The sequence below is a fragment of the Nerophis ophidion genome, linkage group LG11 (assembly GCF_033978795.1).
Source record: "Nerophis ophidion isolate RoL-2023_Sa linkage group LG11, RoL_Noph_v1.0, whole genome shotgun sequence".
NCBI classification, from domain to species: Eukaryota; Metazoa; Chordata; class Actinopteri; order Syngnathiformes; family Syngnathidae; genus Nerophis; species Nerophis ophidion.
In genome coordinates, this window is record NC_084621.1 from 14,707,933 (window position 1) to 14,724,901 (window position 16,969).

Genomic DNA, 16,969 nt, shown 5'->3' on the forward strand with positions numbered 1-16,969 from the left:
ATTTTTTCATATTTGTGAAGCGTTTTTTTTCTACTTGCAAAAAATCATTTTTGTCGAATTTACGAATCGTTCTTTAATTGCAGAAAATGTGTTTTATACTTGCGTATTGTTTCTTTTCTTGCAGAATTTTTAATAAAAAAAATGTTGTTACTTGTTTTTTTAATTGAACATTTTTTAAAGTTATTTTACTACCGAAATGTTTTTTTTTTTAAATTGTAAAGATATACTGGAATTGTTGTTTTACTTGCAGAAAATAGTTTTTGGTTACTTTCAAATTGTAACGTGGACGTCTACCGGCCGACGCAAGGCACCGTTCAGTTGTTTTTATTTACCGTATTTAAAACTGAAGGGACAGGTCCGGCAGTCGCTCTACTTCAGGATCACTTACCAGACTTGAAGATAACATTTTGTGTTTGTAAACAGATTCAACCAAGCTGCAGCCTTCACGAGGGCACAAAAGACTTCTCGTTGAAGTATTTCAAGGATCTCAAGAAGTGTGCAGCAGATAATCGGCAGTAGAAAGACTGAAAGGAATTATTATTGTTTTTATTACTATTGTGTTACAAATGTTGTAAAGACGTATCGAGTGAGAATATTGCAGTTTTTTTCACCCGCAATAAACCCTTGAATCAGGGGTGTCCAACTCGTTTTCATTAAGGGCCACATTGCAGTTATGGTTGCCCTCAGAGAGCCGCTTTTAACAATGAGGAACATATGAATACCGTATTTCGTAGAATTTCCACCGGGTCAAACTCGTCACGTCACGAGTCATCATTTTCAAAATGGAGGAGGCTGATTTCAATCATTTGAAATCACAAGGGAAGAAGATTAAGAGCTATTTAGTAGGATTTAAGGTCCAAGCTATTGAATATGCTAAAAAGAACAGTAAGCAGCTATGTTTTATTAATATACCGTAGCTGCGTGTGTCAAATATGAGTCATTAAATGACTCCCGCCTCCTGGGGGTAGAGGGCGCTAGTGATCCTTCTTGCGACTACTCGGCTGCAGAAGAAGTGACAACAAGCAGCAAGAGTGAGCAGCGGTCGTTTATTTTTTCCTCTCGCTTGCACTTTTAACATGGAGGATTACATATCTAAAATAAAACAGTTTTCTAAACTGGACTTTCAATCGAAGCCGGAGGTAATAAAGGAAGATCTCCATCGAGACAGAGAGACTTTTAAAACTGAAGAAAGATAAGGAAGACTTCTGTAAACAAGTTATCGATGCTTTTGATCAGAAGGAGCTGCACATGGACTTCATTTATAAGTAAAGGTAAGACATAATAACGTTTTTTTCATTAAATGTGCTTTTCATGATGGTATCCTTACATCACACTCAAATTTATAAGCGCGGGCCTAAATTTACCGCATGCCTTTGGTAAGCGCCGGAGTGAGAAGAGGTTTTAAAATAATTAGCGCCCCGGCGGCAATTCAAGGAAATACGGTATACATGTACACATACTGTATATAATACATTAAAAATTGTGTTGTTTTTGCATAAATTGAACATTTTTTTTTTTAATTTTACTTTAAAAACTGGCAGCTGTCACCAGAATTTTACAGTAAAAGCAGTTTTTTTCTCAGTTTTTTTTAAAGCATATAAAACAATTTAACTAATGGAATGGAATGGAAAATAAAATACCATTGTTTTTTAGCAATACAATTCAAACAACAGAGGTGCAAAAATTTTTTTGTTTGTTTTTTTTACCATGAAATCTTGTTGTTTCAACGTTTTTTTGTTAGTTTTTCAATATTTTAGTATCTTACTGTATATGGAGAAAAAAAAAAAACAGTACCAAAATGTATTTTACGGTAAAAAAAAAAACGAATTTAGCCGTAAAATCTATTGTCAATTTTACAGTCTACAATTTGATTGATATTTTGTTTTGAAATCATAAGTCAATGCAGATATTTAAGTAAAGTATTTATCTCTGTTTTACCCCCCAAAAATATTTTTTGGAATACATCATAATATAATATGTTGATGTTGATAATATTGAATTTTAAAGATATGGAACTACATGATTTTTAATGACCAATAAGAATAAAAATATTAAGCATTTTATTAACGCATTTTATTTCTAGGTTTTCAAATGGAATTCAATTCAACCAGGCTAGCATTGGCAGGTAGCTTAAACTGAGATGAAAAATTAAAAAAAACAGCTGTTCTGACGGACTTGGTACCATTTAATTTGCAGGCACAGCAGGCAATGTGCACTGCCGGGAACAATAATTGCCTTCCCGACATTTTATGTCCGGAAAACAGTGGTGTGGTCCATTCTACTCTTCTAGTATGAGCATGTTTGGCACAATATTACCCCAGGCGAAACATTAGCATACATAACATTTATGCTTATGTTCCACACACAACATAAAAGCCTCTGGTTCAACAGTGATAGTTGCTACGAAGGTAAATGTTCGGTTTGTGTTGAGTTGACACCTATAAGAGTCCATCAACAAGCTATTGTACATCGGCAGTGCTTATCTGGACAGTTGGTACATACTTCATTCATTCACATGTACTATCATATAATGTACATATTAATGTTAAGTGTAAAGTTAATTGACTCATCTGTCAAATGGCCTGCTTGGTAGCTGTCTGCCTCGCTACCTTAGCTACCTATCTGATCTAGATATCTTAGTTAGCTATCTTAGCTACCTATCTGTGCAAGCAAGCTCATTTACCTATCTTAGCTAGCTATCCAATATATATATACAGTATAAATAAAAAATAAATAATTTCAGTGTTCATTTATTTACACATATACACACACATGACACTCATCTACTCATTGTTGAGTTAAGGGTTGAATTGTCCAGCCTTGTTCTATTATCCGTCACTATTTTTCCAACCATATGCATGTACGGTAAATGGCAGTATTGTCCTGTTTAAAAGTGTCACATAATTGCTGTTTATGGCAGACTAACTGCTTTGCGGTAAACGAAAACGTGACTGCTGTTGTTGTGTGTTGTTACCGCGCTGGGAGGACGTTAATGAAACTGCCTAACAATAAATCCAACATAAGAAACCAAGAACTCGCCCTCGATCATTCTACGGTTATAACGTCATTGGGCAAGCACGCTGGGAAAGCGGACGTGAAAACAGGCTGTCTTCACTCAGGGCCGCATGGAGCTGGAGGGGGCGTGGCCTCCAGCCCCGCCTGAATTTCGGGAAATTTTCGGGAGAAAATTTGTCCCGAGAGGTTTTCGGGAGAGGCGCTGAATTCCGGGAGTCTCCCTTAAAATCCGGGAGGGTTGGCAAGTATGCGCATGTGGCCCCCGGGTTTTAGTTTGTCCAGGTCTGATGTAAAATATACGAGTTAAAACAAAGCAGGAACATTATGTTTGAACATTTTCTCCATTTTGCGGCTTGACTCGGTCAGATTATCCAAAAGACAGGGTTCGAGCAGAAATGTGGCTTTATCAGGCAACATCTGACAAGCGGGGCTACGGATTAACGTGTCGCCACACCCCTCTGCCAAAAAAACAACAACGACTTGGTAGTGCACACTTGCCAACCCTCCTGGATTTTCTGTGAGACTCCCGAAATTCAGCGCCTCTCCTGAAATCCTCCCGGGACAAATTTTCTCCTGAAAGTCTGCCGAAATTCAGGCGGAGCTGGAGGCCACGCCCCCTCCAGCTCCACGCGGTCCTGAGTGACGTGTCGACAGCCTGTTTTCCCGTCCGCTTTCCCACAATATAAAGGACGTGTCTGCCCAATGACGTTACAACCGTAGAATGATTTAGGCCGAGTTTTTGGTTTCTTATGCGGGTTTATTACTAGGCAGTTTCTTTAACGTCCTCCCAGCGCGGTAAAACAACACACAACAACAGCAGTCACGTTTTCATTTACCGTAAAGCAGTTCGTCTGCCGTAAACAGCAATGTCGTGACACTCTTAAACAGGACAATACTGCCATCTACTGTACATGCATATGGTTAGAAAAACAAGGATGGACAATTCAAACCTTAACTCAACAATAAGTAGATGAGTGTTATGTATGTGTAAATGTGGAAATAAATGAACACTGAAATTCAAGTATTCATTTTATATATATATATATATAGTAAAATAAATAAATAAATATATATATATATAGCTAGAATTCACTGAAAGTCAAGTATTTCTTATATATATCTATTGTCAGGCTTGCCACTGACAGTTTGTTTGTGTTTTTCGTTTCTCCTCTGTGTGTTTAGTATTTCCTGTCTATTGCTCTTATTTTGTCAGCTTCCTGCCTTGTTACCTGAGTGGTGTATTCCTCCTCAGCTGCGGCTGATTGGCACCTGGCCACACCTGTTGCCAATCAGCCCGCTCCTATTTGTACCAGCTTTGTCTTGTGTCAGTTGCCGGATCATTGCATTGTCATTTGTATTGTCGTTGCCTCATGTCACTCTTGTGTCTTTGCTACCTGTCGTGCTACATCTTGTCCTGATCGTCGTAGCGATAAGCGTTTTTTGTTAGCCATAAGCTATTTCCAGTTTTTGTGTTTGTTATCCTCTAGCTTCCATGCTAAAGTTCATTTTTGTTTCTTGTTAGCTTCTATGCTACAGGCCTTTGTTTACTATTCGCAGACATGCGCACTTTTGGTTTGAACCCTTTGTTTGACTTGGTCTTCGTATCTTTATTAAATCATGTTTGCTCACTCCATGCCTGCTTCCATCTCTGCATCTTGGGGTTCGACACCAAATAACCCTGACATCTATATATATATATATATATATATATATATATATATATATACATATATTAGGGGTGGGCAAATTAATGCGTTAATTACGAGTTAACTCATCAATCTATTAACGCCGACAATTATGTTATCGCACATTTGCGTATGTTGTTTACATGCTTTTATTTTGTTAACGCCTTTTCTTAACCCGATGGCGTTGCCTGGATGCGTCGAGGGGCTCTTGGTAAAGATGGAACATTCGGCAAAAATACCGGACAATTCTGCAAATTTCATGGCTGGCTTACAGCGTGGTCACTCCGGGATCACTTACGACCGCCAGACAATTCTGAATGTGGATAGATCGGGCCGTTTTGGACTGATTGACGCGTGCTTGCTAGACCGACTAGCTAGCATGGGAATACTTTGCCGGCTACATCCAGCGGCCTGTGAAGCAGCGGAGTATATGTGTTGTCTGTCTCTTTATGAATAATGCAGACGAGGAGTGTTGGCTGAGTTCTTAACGTTTACTTTCAGAGTGTGCATATCACAACATACAAGATGCCGTCATGGCGACACAACCTATACCGGGCTACCGCGCATACTCGTCACTCCTGTTGCATGCTGGGTAGGGTAGTTCTTCTTTTCCCTGGCACATAACATCACAATATAGTACCATGTATATGCGTTCAGTTTATCAAAGCACCAAGCAAACAATCGGAAAATTCCCATCATATCGATTCCTAGATATGGTCATAATTATTTTAAGTGCACTACGCAGAATAAACACAACATTATTAATATTGCTACTACGGATAATTTGATCAAAAATTCCCTAAAACAGCCCACTACCTATAATATAGGTTTTTTAAACATAAGATTCCTGATAAAAAAAATGTTTCTGCTGTTACCTCAGAAATTTCTTGTTCAGATGTTATGATTGTGGCTCAGAGATTTGTATGTAGATTATATTTATTTTCCATGACAAACAGGATAACTTAAATACCCTGGCAGTGGCAATAATAAGCTTAAATGTTTGTATTTATATTTTTGGAGTTGATTTTCATAAAATATGCTATTTAACTGCTACTGTTTAACAAGGACTGATTTAAATTGTGTTTGCACAACAAATGTTTTGGCGCTTTTGTTCATGTGGGAGAATATTCCAATAAAGGTGCACTACACACTACTTTTGAATTCATTATTGGGCTTTGCGTATACAATGCAGTTAATTGCGATTAATCGGAGAAATAGTGCGATTAACTTTGATTAAAATTTTTAATCGTTGCCCAGCCCTAATATATATATATATATATATATATATATATATATATATATATATATATATATATATATATATATATATATATATATATGAAATACTTGATTTGGTGAATCTAGCTGTAAATATACTCCTCCCCTCTTAACCACACCCCCAACCACGCCCCCCGCCCTACCCCCGACCACGCCCCAACCTCCCGAAACCGGAGGTCTCAAGGTTGGCAAGTATGTGGCAGTGCAGGATTCAAACGTTTGACCTCGCTGGCCTTTTTACTCAATTTGCGTGTCACGTATGGCGGCGTGCATTGTGTCATTTGCAGGAATCAGCCAGGCTTGCGGCTGGAAAAGCAGAGCCGGGAAAAGGAACTTTTTCCTCGCGTCTCATCCTCATCCCGCTTTGGAACGCTGCTCTGCATACGCGGCGAACTATTTCTTTACAAAGCTCTATCACCGGATGCTTTTTCTGCATCTAAAATATTCATCTGAGATCTCACATTTACCTGCAGGCTACGGTGGAAAATGTCAGTTGGTGAACTCATCAAACGGCGAGTAAAACAACGTGCATTTTGTCTATTGTTAAATTCCTCTATAAACAGCGCTACTCAAAAAAAAGCAAAGCAAATGGCCCCACAAGTTCGTTTAGTGTACACGTAAAAAAAAAAAAATCACATCACAAAAAGTCCTTGAGAGGATTTTGATTAGTTTTTGTCGCAGTCGAGCTTTTTAGCTACCTATATTGTTAAAGTCCTACTGAAAGCCACTACTACCGACCACGCAGTCTGATAGTTTATACATCAATGATAAAATATTAACATTGCAACACATGCCAATACGGCCTTTTTAGTTTACTAAATTGAAATTTTAAATTTCGCGCGAATCATCCTGCTAAAACGTCGCGGTATGATGACGCGCGCGCGTGACGTCAGGCATTGTAGAGGACATTTTGTTCCAGCACCGTTCACAGCTATAAGTCGTCTCTTTCCATCGCGTAAATCCAAATTATTCTGGACATCTGTGTTGCTGAATATTTTGCAATTTGTTCAATTAATAATGGATACGTCAAAGAAGAAAGCTGTAGGTGGGAAGCGGTGTATTGCGGCCGCCTTTAGCAACACAAACACAGCCGGTGTTTCATTGTTTACATTCCCGAAAGCTTTACTATGGAACAGAGCGGTCAAGCGAACATGGTTCCGTACCACATGTCAACCGGCAGGTTTCGGTTAGAAAATGGTGGTAGTAAGTCGGCTTTTTACCTTAGACATGAGCGGAGAGCTTGCGTCGTTCCTCCTGCACCTGTCAAAGAGGCAGCTGCGACTCTCCTGCCTCCCCCCACCGGCCGCCCCCGAACGTCGGATGCTTCCACCGTGGAGGAGGGAAAAAAAAAAATCTCAGACTGGTTCCAGCGGCTGTTTCGCCTCGTCGAGAAATGTGGCTTCCCTCGGAGACACTGGCGGTCACCACACCCGTGGCCACACCACTCTGACTTTCAGGGTGCACATGTACGACCATATAATCTCTCTAAAACACTAGTAACACAATAAGAAGATAAGGGATTTTCCAGAATTATCCTAGTAAATTTGTCTAAAAACATCTGAATCACTCTGCTGTCTAGTTTTTTTTTTTTCGTTTCTTCTTGTCCTTCACTCTCACTTTCCTCATCTACAAATATTTTTTCCTCGCTCAAATCAATGGGGAAATTGTCGCTTTCTCAGTCCGAATCGCTCTCGCTGCTGGTGGCCATGATTGTAAACAATATTCAGATGTGAACCCGTGACGTCACGCGCACATCGTCTGCTACTTCCGGTACAGGCAAGGCTTTTTTATTAGCACCAAAAGTTGCGAACATTAAGGTCGATGTTCTCTACTAGATCTTTTCAGCAAAAATATGGCAATATCGCGAAATGATCAAGTATGACACATAGAATGGATCTGCTATCCCCGTTTAAATAGGAAAATCTCATTTCAGTTGGCATTTAAGTTATCTTAGCTATCTATATTATTAAATTATCTTAGCGACCTAGCTTAGGTACCTATCTTAGCCAGCTGTCCATCAAGCTGGCTATATCACTGTCTATCCGATCACTAGCAAGCTTAGCCACCTATCATGTCGAGCTATCTTAGCTACCTATCTTATTTTGCTCTCTTAGCTGCCCGTTGTATCTTATCTAAGCTACCTATCTTATTTAGCTATCTTAGCTACCTATTTTATCAAGCTGGCTAAATCACTATCCATCTGATCACTAGCGAACTTATCTACCTTTCATGTCGAGCTATTTTAGCTACCTATCTTATCTTGCTTTCTTAGCTGCCTGTATTATGTTATCTTAGCTACTTATCTTATTTAGCTATTGACGGATATAGATATCTTTTTAAATCATAGTCATATTTGAAAACAGCTAAGTGGTGTGCATGTGTAGACTTTGAGCCTGGAATGTGACTGAGTAGCCATAACACCCTTCTTATCTCAAATGTCCCAGGCTTAGGAGGAGAATAGATAAATGGATGTGCTCTGGAGGGGAAGGGTAGGGGGGCGAGTGGGGTAGTGAAAAAGGCAAGACTTCCGTAGTATTGTCAGATCAACTTGGGCGATGGGATTGGAATGTGTTGTTCATAGAGTGGTCTCCCAAAGCTTTGGGATAAAATGTCAAAATGGCTACTCTGTCTGGGATTAATTTAAAACCAGCTTATGTGTCATCAAAAGAACTTGGGGGGTGACCAGCCGAAAATCTGGTCTAAAGGCAACACTACCTATCTTAATTCACATCGCAAAAAGTCCTTGAGAGGATTTCATGGGGCAGCTGATCTCGATCCGTTTTTTTTTTTGGCCTCAGATCTGATCCCATTTCAAGTTCCAATCGGTACTTTGACAAAATATTTTAGAACTGAAACTCTTTTATAACGAGTAATTCAAGTAAACACAGTAACACATTTGTTTTTAAAGCCTATCTCATTAAAATTTGGAATTTGCTAGCATTTTTTTTAATCAGCTGATGTATTAAATTTGACATTTTGGAGTGATTTTTTGCGACTTAGCAGCCTGAAGTGAAAAAATAGATATTTATTGATAAACAAACAAAAGCGAGAGCGACGGGGAAGTCCTTTGCCCGGACGGACTATGAAGAAAACAAAACAAAACTGCAGGAACCCGGTGTACAGCCCTTACCTCTGGCATATTGATACAGCATTGTCACAACAACTCACGGCACGGCACGGTCGAAAACTGTTTGTCTTCCATTCGCCCTCCCGTGCTCACACCTGGACCCAATTTGAGGAGGTTACCATGGTAACCACACCATAGCAACCGTTCCACCCCTGTCAACACTTCCTGGTACTTAACAGAAAGTGGGCGGAGCAATCCACTAAAAAAGGAAATTCCCTCTGGGCTGAGGCCAGCAATAAATTAAAGAAAAAAAAAAAAACAATATAAACAAATAAGGAAATGTGGCTCCAACACCCGGTAAAAGACATCTTGCCAGCTATATTGTTATCTTATTCATGTGGTAGCTAGCGAGCTAATTTAGCTTGCACATTAAAATTAGAAATGCTGGAATAAAGGGGGGTTCCAGTCCATAGTGGATCTAACATAATAGTGAGAGTCCAGTCCATAGTGGATCTAACATAATAGTGAGAGTCCATTCCATAGTGGATCTAACCTAATAATGAGAGTCCAGTCCAAAGTGGATCTAACAAAATAGTGAGAGTCCAGTCCACAGTGGATCTAACATAATAGTGTGAGAGTCCAGTCCATAGTGGATCTAACATAATAGTGAGAGTCCAGTCCACAGTGGATCTAACATAATAGTGTGAGAGTCCAGTCCATAGTGGATCTAACATAATAGGGAGAGTCCTGTCCATAGTGGATCTAATATAATAGTGAGAGTCCAGTCCATAGTGGATCTAACATAATAATGAGAGTCCAGTCCACAGTGGATCTAAGATAATTGTGTGAGAGTCCAGTCCATAGTGGATCTAACATAACAGGGAGAGTCCAGTCCATAGTGGATCCAACATAATAATGAGAGTCCAGTCCATAGTGGATCTAACATGATAGTGTGAGAGTCCAGTCCATTGTGGATCCAACATAAGAGTGAGAGTCCAGTCCATAGTGGATCTAACATAATAGTGTGAGAGTCCTGTCCATAGTGGATCTAACATAATAGTGAGAGTCCAGTCCATAGTGGATCTAGCATAATATTGTGAGAGTCCAGTCCATAGTGGATTTCACATAATATTGTGGAAGTCCGGTCCATAGTGGATCAAGCATAATATTGTGAGAGTCCAGTCCACAGTGGATCTAACATAATAGTGAGAGTCCAGTCCATAGTGGATCTAACATAATAGTGAGAGTCCAATCCATAGTGGATCTAACATAATAGTGAGAGTCCAGTCCATAGTGGATCTAGCATAATATTGTGAGAGTCCAGTCCATAGTGGATTTCACATAATATTGTGGAAGTCCGGTCCATAGTGGATCTAACATAATAGTGAGAGTCAAGTCCATAGTGGATCTAACATAATAGTGAGAGTCCAGTCCATAGTGAATCTAACATAATAGTGAGAGTCCAGTCCATAGTGGATCTAACATAATAGTGAGAGTCCAGTCCATAGTGGATCTAACATAATAGTGAGAGTCCAATCCATAGTGGATCTAACATAATAATGAGAGTCCAGTCCATAGTGGATCTAACATAATAGTGAGAGTCCAGTCCATAGTGGATCTAACGTAATAGTCTGAGAGTCCAGTCCATAGTGGATCTAACATAATTGTGAGAGTCCAGTCCATAGTGGATCTAACATAATAGTGGGAGTCTAGTTCATAGTGGATCAAACATAATATTGTGGGAGTCCAGTCCATAGTGGATCTAACATAATATTGAGAGTCCAGTCCATAGTGGATCCAACATAATAGTGAGAGTCCATTCCATAGTGGATCTAACATAATAGTGAGAGTCCAGTCCATAGTGGATTCAACATAATAGTGAGAGTCCAGTCCATAGTGGATCTGGCATAATATTGTGAGAGTCCAGTCCATAGTGGATCTAACATAATAGTGAGTCCAGTCCATAGTGGATCTAGCATAATATGTTGAGCGTCCAGTCCATAATAGATCGTGAGAGTCCAGTCCATAGTGGATTTAACATAATAGTCAGAGTCCAGTCCATAGTGGACCCAACATAATAGTCAGAGTCCAGTCCATAGTGGATCCAACATAACAGTGAGAGTCCAGTCCATAGCAGGGCCAGCAAACATGCACCTTCCTTGAATGTGTGTCGCAAGAAAGATTCTTCCACCGAGTATAATCTTTAGACCCCCCCCATTGACCCCCCCGAACCAGTCCCATGATCGGGACATCTCAAGTATCCTTCTAAGTTTGTTGTAATACAAGTTGTGTGCTGGGTAAATCTGCATTCTTCTCCTCTTGACCAACATGCTCGGATTTTGCAGTCCTCTCCCCCAAGCAGACCTACTCTGTTTTGATTGGTAAGATGTCGAGGATCAGCGCCAACACCCCCGCCGACTACTGGCGCTTAGAGCCGGAAGCCCAAATTGGATATTGAATATTGAAGAATCTGGCGTCGAGCTGTGCATTGTTCACAAAACAGCTGTGGGGAGAGCAGCAGTGAGGTCTTTAGCTACCCAGAAAACAACCAAATCTTACAATCGCTGTCCTAAAAATAAATTAAGGTTTATTTGAAATAGGGACAGAACCCTAACCCCAATCACACAATTCTTTATTCATTAAGAAGAAAACATTTGATTGTGTGAAATTGCTGGGTTCATCATATCTTGAAGTGTCTTGAGGCAAAATAGCGTGCAGTACTTGACTTCAACCAGCAGAGGCGCTTTTGATTCAAGTACCGTATTTTCCGGACTATCCGGTGCACTTCAAATCCTTAGATTTTCTCCAAACTCGACATTTCGCCTCATAACCCGGTGCGCCCAATGTAAGGAATGATCTTGGTTATGCTTACCTACCTCAAAACTATTTTATTAGGTACATGGTGAATTGATAAGTCTGACTAGAAGATGGCAGTCGCACATAAGAGATACGTGTCGACTGCAATATGACTCAAGGACACAACACCAAAATGTTATAGTAATAAGGTACTCAAAAATCGATTTAGTACGATTTTGGTAAGCAATAAAGCCGCGCCCTTTTATGGATTGTACTTTTGCGTCAACATACTAGTATTAAATACGGTCTGTATAAGGTAAGACATATTATCGGGCGTTTTCGTTCGCAATATTATAGTCATACCAAAGACTATAAAAATGGGACCTGTCACCTCCCTGCTTGGCACTCAGGATCAAGGGTTGGAATTGGGGGTTAAATCACCAAAAAAGTGATTCCCGGGCGTGGCCACTGCTGCTGCCCACTGCTCCCCTCACCTCCCAGGTGGTGAAAAAGGGGATGGGTCAAAATTCTGTGAACAAATTTCACCACACCTAGTGTGTGTGTGTGACAATCATTGCTACTTTAACTTCAACTTTGATAAGTGTGACCAGTAGATGGCAGTCAGACATAAGAGATATGTGTAGACTGTGATATGACTCAAGTAAACAACACCAAAATGTTATAATAACAAAGCGCTAAAAAATCGATTTAGTATGATTTTGGTAAGCTATGAAGCCGCACCCTTTGATGGATTGTACTTTTGCATCAACATACTAGTATTATATCGGTGTGTATAAGGTAAGACATATTATCGGGCGTTTTTGTTCGTAATATTACAGTCATACCAAAGACTATAAAAATGAGACCTGTCACCTCCCTGCTTGGCACTCAGGATCAAGGGTTGGAATTGGGGGTTAAATCACCAAAAAAATGATTCCCGGGCGCGGCCACCGCTGCTGCCCACTGCTCCCCTCACCTCCCAGGGTGTGATCAAGGGGATGGGTCAAAATTCAGAGAACAAATTTCACCACACCTAGTGTGTGTGTGTGTGTGACAATCATTGCTACTTTAACTTTAACTTGATTATGCAACAACAACTTTTTTTTTTCTTCCTGGTACCTGCTGATCTGTATTTGGGATCCGCATAAGTCCTGAACATTTGCACACATCCGCCTTTGACACTGTAGTCGATAAGATTCTTCTTTGTTTCTATCTTCTTCAAATGGGACATTCATCCTCCATTGTTGCCATTTCTAATACAAAGTAGTGTAAAGTTCTTACTTATATCCGTCAGTAAACTCGCCATGAAAGCGCTAAAACATACCGGTGTAGTGAGTTTACATTATCCACCCGAGGAACTTTAGGTCGGACGGTTTTTCACGGGAAACATTTCCGACATTGTTGTTGTTGTTTCCGAATGAGGAGATGCTGCTCCGTTATTAATTGAAGTAAAGTGTGAATGTCATTAAAACAGTTAGCGCCACACTTCTTCCACTCCCGTCCTTGCACGCTACACCGCTACAACAAAGATGACGGGGAGAAGAGGCTGTCGAAGGTGAGCCACGTACATAAGACTGAGCTAAGTTAAGTTAAAGTTAAAGTACCAATGATTGTCACACACACACGAGGTGTGGTGAAATTTGGGGGGCGAGGGGAGCAGTGAGCAGCAGCAGTGGCCACGCCCGAGTATCATTTTTGGTGATTTAACCCCCAATTCCGACCCTTAATGCTGAGTGCCAAGCAGGGAGGTAATGGGTCATATTTTTATAGTCTTTGGTATGACTCGGCCCGGGTTTGAACTCACGACCTACCGATCTCAGGGGGGACACTCTAACCACTAGGCGACTTGAAGATGATTTATATAACATCATCCATGCAACATTTTGACCAAATAACCAACATCACATGCTAGGTAGACCACAAAGAAGTGTTTTTAATTTAGAAAAAAAAAAAAAAAAAAATGATTTCTTTTATGCGCCCTATAATGCTTTATATGCATACTTGCCAACCTTGAGACCTCCGAATTCGGGAGATGGGTTTGAGGTGGGGGGTTTGAGGTTTTGAGGTGGGTGGGGTTTGGTGGTAGCGGGGGTGTATATTGTAGCGTCCCGGAAGAGTTAGTGCTGCAAGGGATTCTGGGTATGTGTTTGTTCTGTTGTGTTTATGTTTTGTTACGGTGCGGATGTTCTCCCGAAATGTGTTTGTCATTCTTGTTTCACAGTGTGGCGCGTGTATGTAACAGTGTTAATTTTGTTCATATGGCCACCCTCAGTGTGACCTCTATGGCTGTTGACTAAGTATGCCTTGCATTCACTTGTGTGTGTGAAAAGCTGTAGATATGGGCGGGCACTCAAAGGCAGTGCCTTTAAGGTTAATTGGTGCTTATGGCATCATCAGCGACATCTTTGCAAATTGAAACGTCACACGTTGAGGCCTATGTACGAGCAATAACTAGGGATGTCCGATAATGGCTTTTTTGCTTATATCCGATATTGTCCAACTCTTAATTACCGATTCCGATATCAACCGATACCAATATATACAGTCATGGAATGAACACATTATTATGCCTAATGTTGCTGTGATGCCCCACTGGATGCATTAAACAATGTAACAACGTTTTCCAAAATAAAATCAACTCAAGTTATGGAAAAAAAAAAGCCGAAATGGCACTGCCATATTTATTATTGAAGTCACAAAGTGCATTATTTTTTTTAACATGCCTCAAAACAGCAGCTTGGAATTTGGGACATGCTCTCCATGAGAGAGCATGAGGAGGTTGAGGTGGGCCAGGTTTGGGGGGGAGGTGTTTGGGGTACACTGTAGCGTCCCAGAGGAGTTAGTGCTGCAAGGGATTCTCGGTATTTGTTCTGTTGTGTTTATGTTGTGTTACGGTGCGGATGTTCTCCCGAAATGTGTGGGTTAGGTGTGGGTTCACAGTTTGGCGCATATTTGTAACAGTGTTAACGTTGTTTATACGGCCACCCTCAGTGTGACCTGTATGGCTGTTGACCAGGTATGCCTTGCATTCACTCATGTTTATATGTAGAAGCCGCATATATTATGTGATCGGGCCGACACGCTGTTTACAAGGAGGAATAATGGATGTGACTAAAGGTTGTAGAGGACGCTAAAGGCAGTGTGTTTAAGGCACGCACCCAATTTTGTTATTCGGGTAGAAATCGGGAGAAATTCGCGAGAATGGTTGCCCCGGGAGAAGTGCACTGATGTTCGGAAGTCTCCCGGAAAATTCGGGAGGGATGGCAAGTATGCTTACCGTATTTCCTTGAATTGCCGCCGGGTATATAGTATGCGCCTGACTAGAATTACAGCCGGGTCAAACTCGTTTCGCAAAATAATTAGCGCATGTTTAGCATTACCGCCGGCTCAGGATTAACGCCGGGTCAAACTCGTTTCGCCAATTTTTTTTTTTTTTTAACGCATGTCTAGAATTTCCGCCGGGTCAAACTCGTCATGCCACGAGTGACACTTCACCTGTCATCATTTTCAAAATCGCATAAAGGGAAGAAGATTAAGAGCTATTCAGTAGAATTTAAGGTCCAAGCTATTGAATATGCTAAAAAGAACAGTAAGCAGCTATGTTTTATTAATATACCGTAGCTGCGTGTGTCAAATATGAGTCATTCAATGACTCCCGCCTCCTGGTGGTAGAGGGCGCTAGTGATCCTTCTTGCGACTACTCGGCTGCAGAAGAAGTGACAACAAGCAGCAGGAGTTGATTTTTTCCCCTCGCTTGCACTTTTAACATGGAGGATTACATATCTAAAATAAAACAGTTTTCTAAACTTCACTTTCAGTCGAAGCAGGAGGTAATAAAGGAAGATCTCCATCGAGACAGAGAGACTTTTAAAAATGAAGAAAGATAAGGAAGACTTCTATAAACAATTTTCATCCGAAGGAGCTGCGCATGGACTTCATTTATAAGTAAAGGTAAGACCGTAATAAAGTCTTTTTTATTAAATGTGCTTTTCATGATGGTATCCTTACATCACACTCAAACTTATAAGCGCATACCTTTGGTTAGCACCAGAGTGTGAAGAGGTTTTTTAATTAATTAGCGCCCCGGCGGCAGTTCAAGGAAATACGGCATATGTGAAAAAAGATCGAAAATAGACCATTCCTCGGCAATGCGCCTTATGATCCGGTGCGTCCTATGGTCCGGAACATATGGTAGTAGTTCAACTCCTGTGGGTGGCATTCATGTCCTGAGTAGTAATAGGAAGTTAGATTTACTCTCTCCTGCCATAACATCAATGATTGGTTGTTCCTAACGAGAGACAGGCTGCAAACTGCATTATGGCAGCACTTCCATGTTGATTAAACCTCCTCCATCTCCCCCGCATATGCTCAGCCCTCATTACACCGACTGGTTAGCGTGAAGACTTCTGCCCAGGTCATCAACTTTGCCGTAAAGGAATGAGGAACGGCCTCGTGATTACCTAATGCAAATGATCCCGTAATCACCTTGAGAGCCTGTCGGAGGCCTTTGATGGACCGCCGCCGCCGCCGCCGCCACCGCCGCTCTCATCAATGTGACCACGCCGGTTGACAGAAGTCTCGTCCTGTCGCCAGGCTTCATTACAACTGCCTCTAGCAGGAAAGTGCTGACGGAGACCTCCAACCCGGAGTTTACACTTTTAAAACTGCACACACGCAGAACATTTCTTCATTCATAACACACTCTGGAAAGAAGAGTTGAAGTTTGTCAGAGAAGAAGTAAACACATGGGATTTTGTTCTAGTTCTGTTCTCTTGCCGAGACCCACCGATTCCCGCCATAGCCACGTCGACCGTTAATTTTAGCGTGGCTGGTGTAGGCTCGGTTAATCCGTATTAGTAATGCAAATGAATTTGAAGTTTTCATCCTACTCTTGTTTTTTTTGTGAGCCCCTTATCTCTTTACTGCAGAGCTGGGAATTGAGGTAAACAGTTTTTCCTAACAAGCAAATAAAAACGCTCATATCGACCCGAGCTCATTTTGGAGTTTGCAAATTTAAAGAAAACCGGCGTGGCGGACTTGCCGTGTCGAAAAAAAACGACATTTCCTCAGAGAAAAACAATAATTTGCAATCATTTCACGGTCGAGGTAAAATGAAAAATGGTTTAAC

At 40.8% G+C, this 16,969-nt stretch overlaps 1 long non-coding RNA gene across 1 annotated transcript in view; it reads right to left on the reverse strand.

The window, feature by feature from the left end:
• The window catches only part of LOC133561385 (uncharacterized), an 11,275-nt gene extending 2,097 nt beyond the window's left edge, over positions 1-9,178 (reverse strand). The window contains exon 1 of the long non-coding RNA XR_009808666.1: positions 9,109-9,178. This is a non-coding gene — a long non-coding RNA (uncharacterized LOC133561385). The remainder of the gene's footprint in view (positions 1-9,108) is intronic.
• Between the last annotated feature and the right edge of the window lie 7,791 nt (positions 9,179-16,969).